The sequence below is a fragment of the Punica granatum genome, chromosome 5, assembly GCF_007655135.1.
Source record: "Punica granatum isolate Tunisia-2019 chromosome 5, ASM765513v2, whole genome shotgun sequence".
NCBI lineage: Eukaryota > Viridiplantae > Streptophyta > Magnoliopsida > Myrtales > Lythraceae > Punica > Punica granatum.
In genome coordinates, this window is record NC_045131.1 from 30697965 (window position 1) to 30706191 (window position 8227).

Genomic DNA, 8227 nt, shown 5'->3' on the forward strand with positions numbered 1-8227 from the left:
GACAAGTGTGACTTTGATTAACCATCTATTAGGAGAAAGTTCTCCTAGACTTTGATACCATTTCGCACCTAAAAGAATGGTATGTGTAACTCAGAAAACCATAAAATGGGATCTTGCGAATGCAGACCCGGTTGAGTCAACGCACCCACTTTTAGGTACCATCCAAATAATCCATCAAAAAGCAGAGGTCAAGGCCTTTCCCTTCAAAGTAAAAGTGGACAATTCACTGGACCCCAAAGATATTAAAAACATCATTGAACAAAATAATTTCACAAACCAGTGTCTCCACACCATAGGTTCCCAGTTGGATAGGATAGAACAAGAAATCACCAAGCCTGTTGCCTACCAAGTAGGGACGTCTAGTCGTCCAAGCCAATCAAGACCTTCACCCATAGAGCCTCTCAGAAAACCTCCTTTTAAACCCCATGAGATTCCTATTTCTAGGAGACAGGAGTTTAATCAGGAGATAGAGAGAAAGATAAAAGCCATAAATCTCCAAGAAAATTCCACATTCACAAGTTTGCCCAAAATGGTCATCCCGGAAACTCCCCTCACAGGAATAGAGCCAGGAACCCCATTAAGAGCAACAAAAATCAAGGCACAAGAGTCTCAGGGCTCGAATGTCAACGCCATCGATAAAAATGGAGATTTAAATGCATTAGTGTGAAAGGAACCCCAAAAACCCTACTACACTACCATAAGTGCACCAGACCTAGTCTTGGAAGAAAAACCCAATATTGTCCAGAATAGGTACAGTGCCAATGCCATATATGAATGGAACATAGATGGGCAGTCTGAGTACAACATACTCAGCGTCTTGCAGCAAATGACAATGGTGTCAAATGCTTACAAAACCCAGACGCGACTGTCGGACCCAGCCATAGCACACATGCTTATAGCAGGGTTCACCGGCCAACTGAAAGGATGGTGGGATAATTACCTATCGCCCTTTCAACATAATGAAATCCTGACCAGCGTCAAGACAGATGAATCTGGTGAGATCATCTGGGATGCTAACAACGAAGACATCCCTGACGCCGTAGCAACTCTAGTCTTTGCCATCTCCCAACACTTCGTAGGAGACCCCTCTCACCTCAAAGACAAAAACCTAGAGCTGCTGTCAAACCTAAAATGCAAAAGACTGTTGATTTCAGACAGTACAAAGATACCTTCCTCACTAGGGTCATGTCTAGGGAGGATTGTAACCAGCCGTTTTGGAAAGAAAAATTCTTAGCAGGTCTGCCAACCTTGTTAGGAGAACAAGTCCGAAACGAAATCAAATCCATAAATCATGGCCAGATACCTTACAAAGAACTGAGTTATGGAGAGCTCATCAGCTTCATCCATAAAGAAGGTATCCGAATGTGTACTCAGCACAAACTCCAAAAACAATTGAAGATGGAAAAGGCCCAGACCAGGAAAGAACTTGGCAGTTTTTGCCAGCAATTCGATCCCTCTTTTCAGGTCAACAAAAAGGTCGAAAAAACCAAAACCTGCAGTGGGGACTGCAGCAGAAAACACAAGCCTAAACATTTTCATAAAAAGTCTAGGATTCCCTCAAAACCACAAACCACTGATAAGAGTGAGAAAAAATCCAGCTCCTCTTTTAAGTGCTTCAAGTGCGGGAAAACTGGCCATACCCAGAGGTACTGCTACCTCAACAAAAAGATTCATCAACTCGAAATTGATGATGCCATAAAAGACCAAATCTGCAATCTGTTGATAGAGTCTTCCGACTCTGAGACAGACTTCTCAACTGCCAGCGAGGAGAGTTTGCAGATGGATGAACTTGACTGGTCGTCTGATGAACATTCATCAGATGAAAAATCGATAAATGTCCTAACTAGGAATCAAGAATTCCTGCTCGGAATAGCAGAAGAAATCCAAAACCCTCTGTTGAGAAAACAATATCTTGAGAAGTTGCATCAGGGCAATCTCGAAGGTGAGACCAAACCCCTAATTACAACCTCTCTGAAATCCTTAAAAGGCATGATCAGAAGCGAGCTCATAAAACCTCGTTTGATGCCCAAAAGGAAATCGATAACTTGAAGAGTGAAATTGTCTGTCTCAAGTTTGAGCAACAACAGCACTCTACCATAATTGGACGATTGGAAGAGCTATTTGCTGAGGCAGCAAAACCCTCAGATAGTTCTGGACAAATCCTCATGAAACAGGATAAAAACCCAGAGGAGACTCTGGCCCTGGACCAGCATAAAAACCTAACCATGATAGGAGAACTTTTTCCTAATAGATGGTTAATCAAAGTCACACTTGTCATAAGCGATAATCTGTTCGTTGATGCAACTGCTCTGTTTGACACAGGTGCAGATGAAAACTACATTAATGAACAACTCATTCCTGCCAGATTCTATGAAAAAACAACTGAATCACTTTCTTCGGTTAGTGGTACTAAGCTCGACATCCAGTATAAGTTGAGCGAAGTAGAAGTTGAACAAAATAGAGTCCGGTACAAAACATCATTCCTCCTGGTGAAAAACCTTAATCATAAGGTCATACTAGGAACCCCATTCATCCAGCTTTTAAAACCGTTTCTTGTCACTGCATCTGGCATTGAGACGCACAGGCTTGGAAACAAAATAAAATTCCATTTTGTCTCTGATAAATGTGTTTACAAGACAGACTGATACATCTCATGCAGGAAATGGCTGTGGAATCTGCTCAAGAGTGGTTACACAATTGGCTATTTGAACTGCTGCAAGACGACAGTCTTGAGAAAATACAAAATGATATACAGGACGGGGAAACAGACTCTATGGATCGTATTTATACATCATATATCCATAATATCTGTGCCCTCATCGATCATCCTGTATCCTCTGTGTTGTGTGCATATTTCGACAGGCATTGTAAGAGAGTTCCTCCTTGCGATAAAAAACCCTGTTTTATGCATATAAACTCCACTTTAAAAACCCGGGGAGATTATGGGCTAGTTATTGGCCATTATCTCTACCAAGAACCAGTGGTGGAAGATTTAAACATAAATTTGCCATAACCATTGTTTCATGACTACATACAGGAACATGGATTTCCCCTGGTTCGACCAATTGACAATGGCTCCTCCTCCAGGAGCAAAAAACATAATCATCAGGATCTGCCTCCAAAAAAGCAATTCTGCATAAAGTCCAGCCTCACGGCTTAGCGGCCTGATCACAGGCAACAACTCATCTTGGATGATTTATGGGCTTCCATAAAGAATCCTCAAAAGGGTAAGGAATCCATAAACGCATTGGTCCTTCACATGGAGGAACAAGGCAACAGCAAAGCATCCTTGCAGCAGGAACTTTGCCTGAAAATCGATTCGCTGCAACAAGAGCTATCCCTCCAAAAAGCTCAGACTCAAGTTTTCCTCCAAGACAGGTTAGTTGAGTTCGATAATTTCACAGAGCACTTTGCAGAAATGCAGAGAGAAAATCATGCTCTATTAAAAAAATTGAAAAAGAGTGAAAAAAGGAGAGGTATTCTTGAAAAAGAAAATGAAGGCTTTAAAAAAGAAATCAAAAGCCTCTGTGCGGAAAGAATAGAAGTCTTAGAGTATTCTGAGTTCTGCCTCAGAGAAAAAGACACTCTTGATAATGAAAATAAAAAATTAAAGCAGGATTTGGAGTCCCTATCAACTCCATCGATAAATCAGTCGTCTATACTTCCCCTCATCGGAAGTATGACTGGAAAAATGTTTTCGAAAAAACCCATTGAGGTAACTCTCAGTGGCATTTTTCCTCGAGCAGGAGAGATCCTGTTCCTTTCAAAACTTCCTGATGATATTGTCTTAAAAATTTCTGAGACGAGTCTTCAGGATTTTACTACAACCATGATTTCCTTCTTTCAGAGACTCCTTCAGTTCTGTGCTTGCTCACAAAAAGGAATTGACGGATGGTTTTGGAATTGGGAAAGAAAAAACCATTTTCAAAATGATTTTCCACAACCCTGCAATCAACACAGTGAAGACGATGCTTTTGAAAGAGCTGACATCTTACTCATGGATGGTTGCAGACATGTCCTGGATTTCTCGATCCCCAGGATAAGTTTTTATGTTTTTCCTTTCAAAGATAAGTTTTTTAAACACCATTTCGATTTCTGTGATCTCCTGAAATACGGAGTTCTCAAATCCATAATTATGAGACCAGAGGATGAACATCGGCCAGAGTATCAGTCCCTTTTTGGGAACAAAGCTTGGGACCTCATCAAAAAGTCCCTGCACCGATCTTCTAGCCTCTTCATCAGCATTGAATCTTCTCCACCAGAGTGGATTTCCCCCATAAAAGTCCAGCCTGCTATACATTACATCTTTATCTCTCCGGTAAGTTCCAGAAGTGTTCTCACCCCAGAGGCGAAGTTTTGGTCAGCAATGGACAAATTGTTACTCAGATCAGCAAGTGGCGAGCTTGGGTTCAGGTTAACGAATGGCACTGGCGTAAATACCCAGAGCATATTCTCCAGTTCTCAGGTACGTCCCAAAGGGTTTTCCTGCATATCTCCCTCATTGACATGTCGACCCAACCAAGGTTCAGCACTCGTCATGATTCGATTCTTGACAAGTTCAACGAGGAGTTTCTGTCGGATTCCCGAAGATATTATTGATTAGCCCCAGCAACCGAGAGCGTCCGCCCACTGTTTCAGACACGTGGATCATTACCGGACAAAAAACCTTTCGGCTCAAAAGGTTAAGCCCCAACATAATCAGCGCAATCTCCGGAAGCGTCCCACCACTACTCACAGTGGTACCATAACGGACAAAAAACCTTTCGGCGAGCGTGCCCGACATAAAACAGCCTCTTGTCGCTATTTGCGACAAAAAAGGCACTGTAACTACAGTTCTTCCACTGAAGTCAACAGTACCCCGCATGTGAGTGCACAGTGTAAAGCTGCACAGCGACAAGGCATCCACCACTGCCTATAAGAGACCTCTTCCTCCAGCATCGAGGGGGGACTCACATCCGCAACACATAATTCTCTCTTCTTCTCTTTTCTTCTGATATGTAATCATCCGGCTCCTATAACTTGGATCCTCCAACCCCCTTTCTGTGTGTAAGTTTCAGTGTAAGCATGGATTGAGTTCTTTCAGACTCATTCCTTTTTATTTTTCTTTTCATGTTTTATTTTGTTTTCTTAAACATCATGTACTCCCTTTGGCCCATCATGGGCTAAGTGTTTGAATAAATCTTCCATGTTGATCTTATATTTATCTTGACAGTCTATGCATATCAGATCCTTGTTCTTCCTGTATTCCTGTGTTTATCCCTTACGACAGGTCTTGGGTGGAAATTGTATCAAAGCCTGTGTGTCTCAATGCCAGATGCAGTGACAAGAAACGGTTTTAAAAGCTGGATGAATGGGGTTCCTAGTATGACCTTATGATTAAGGTTTTTCACCAGGAGGAATGATGTTTTGTACCGGACTCTATTTTGTTCAACTTCTACTTCGCTCAACTTATACTGGATGTCGAGCTTAGTACCACTAACCGAAGAAAGTGATTCAGTTGTTTTTTCATAGAATATGGCAGGAATTAGTTGTTCATTAATGCAGTTTTCATCTGCACCTGTGTCAAACAGAGCAGTTGCATCAACGAACAGATTATCGCTTATGACAAGTGTGACTTTGATTAACCATCTATTAGGAGAAAGTTCTCCTATCATGGTTAGGTTTTTATGCTGGTCCAGGGCCAGAGTCTCCTCTGGGTTTTTATCCTGTTTCATGAGGATTTGTCCAGAACTATCTGAGGGTTTTGCTGCCTCAGCAAATAGCTCTTCCAATCGTCCAATTATGGTAGAGTGCTGTTGTTGCTCAAACTTGAGACAGACAATTTCACTCTTCAAGTTATCGATTTCCTTTTGGGCATCAAACGAGGTTTTATGAGCTCGCTTCTGATCATGCCTTTTAAGGATTTCATAGAGGTTGTAATTAGGGGTTTTGGTCTCACCTTCGAGATTGCCCTGATGCAACTTCTCAAGATATTGTTTTCTCAACAGAGGGTTCTGGATTTCTTCTGCTATTCCGAGCAGGAATTCTTGATCCCTAGTTAAGACATTTATCGATTTTTCATCTGACGAATGTTCATCAGACGACCAGTCAAGTTCATCCATCTGCAAACTCTCCTCGCTGGCAGTTGAGAAGTCTGTCTCAGAGTCGGAAGACTCTATCAACAGATTGTAGATTTGGTCTTTTATGGCATCATCAATTTCGAGTTGATGAATCTTTTTGTTGAAGTAGCAGTACCTCTGGGTATGGCCAGTTTTCCCGCACTTGAAGCACTTAAAAGAGGAGCTGGATTTTTTCTCACTCTTATCAGTGGTTTGTGGTTTTGAGGGAATCCTAGACTTTCTATGAAAATGTTTGGGCTTGTGTTTTCTGCTGCAGTCCCCACTGTAGGTTTTGGTTTTTTCGACCTTTTTGTTGACCTGAAAAGAGGGATCGAATTGCTGGCAAAAACTGCCAAGTTCTTTCCTGGTCTGGGCCTTTTCCATCTTCAATTGTTTTTGGAGTTTGTGCTGAGTACACATTTGGATACCTTCTTTATGGATGAAGCTGATGAGCTCTCCATAACTCAGTTCTTTATAAGGTATCTGGCCATGATTTATGGATTTGATTTCGTTTCGGACTTGTTCTCCTAACAAGGTTGGGAGACCTGCTAAGAATTTTTCTTTCCAAAACGGCTGGTTACAATCCTCCCTAGACATGACCCTAGTGAGGAAGGTATCTTTGTACTGTCTGAAATCAGACAGTCTTTTGCATTTTAGGTTTGACAGCAGCTCTAGGTTTTTGTCTTTGAGGTGAGAGGGGTCTCCTACGAAGTGTTGGGAGATGGCAAAGGCTAGAGTTGCTACGGCGTCAGGGATGTCTTCGTTGTTAGCATCCCAAATGATCTCACCAGATTCATATGTCTTGACGCTGGTTAGGATTTCATTATGTTGAAAGGGCAATAGGTAATTATCCCACCATCCTTTCAGTTGGCCGGTGAACCCTGCTATAAGCATGTGTGCTATGGCTGGGTCCGACAGTCGCGTCTGGGTTTTGTAAGCATTTGACACCATTGTCATTTGCTGCAAGACGCTGAGTATGTTGTACTCAGACTGCCCATCTATGTTCCATTCATATATGGCATTGGCACTGTACCTATTCTGGACAATATTGGGTTTTTCTTCCAAGACTAGGTCTGGTGCACTTATGGTAGTGTAGTAGGGTTTTTGGGGTTCCTTCCACACTAATGCATTTAAATCTCCATTTTTATCGATGGCGTTGACATTCGAGCCCTGAGACTCTTGTGCCTTGATTTTTGTTGCTCTTAATGGGGTTCCTGGCTCTATTCCTGTGAGGGGAGTTTTCGGGATGACCATTTTGGGCAAACTTGTGAATGTGGAATTTTCTTGGAGATTTATGGCTTTTATCTTTCTCTCTATCTCCTGATTAAACTCCTGTCTCCTAGAAATAGGAATCTCATGGGGTTTAAAAGGAGGTTTTCTGAGAGGCTCTATGGGTGAAGGTCTTGATTGGCTTGGACGACTAGAGGTCCCTACCTGGTAGGCAACAGGCTTGGTGACTTCTTGTTCTATCCTATCCAACTGGGAACCTATGGTGTGGAGACACTGGTTTGTGAAATTATTTTGTTCAAAGATGTTTTTAATATCTTTGGGGTCCAGTGAATTGTCCACTTTTACTTTGAAGGGAGAGGCCTTGACCTCTGCTTTTTGATGGATTATTTGGATGGTACCTAAAGGTGGGTGCGTTGACTCAACCGGGTCTGCATTCGCAAGATCCCATTTTATGGTTTTCTGAGTTACACATACCATTCTTTTAGGTGCGAAATGATTTTCAAACCAATCCCAAAATAGGATATTATTGGAGTTTTTTAGCACGAATGCTGTCCAATCTGCCCTAATATGAGACTTGGTATATTCTTCAGAGAAAGACTCATGGAGCCATCTCTTTTTATGGTCATTATGGGGTGCTAGGAAGTCACTCCTTAGCTTATCGTAATCTATCTTAAATTCCTCAACCACTGTGTCTACCCTAGGGACAACCGACACAGACAGTGCTATCTGGGAATTTAATTCAGATATTTTTTGTCTAATTCTATCTTGAAAAGATCCTCTTTTATAGACAGAATTATTATCGATTTTATGGTTGGAACCTACGCATGCATATGGAGGAATCATTTTGAATAAACCCATATTTCAAAAACAATAAACCTTCCAGTCTTTCAAACATTTAT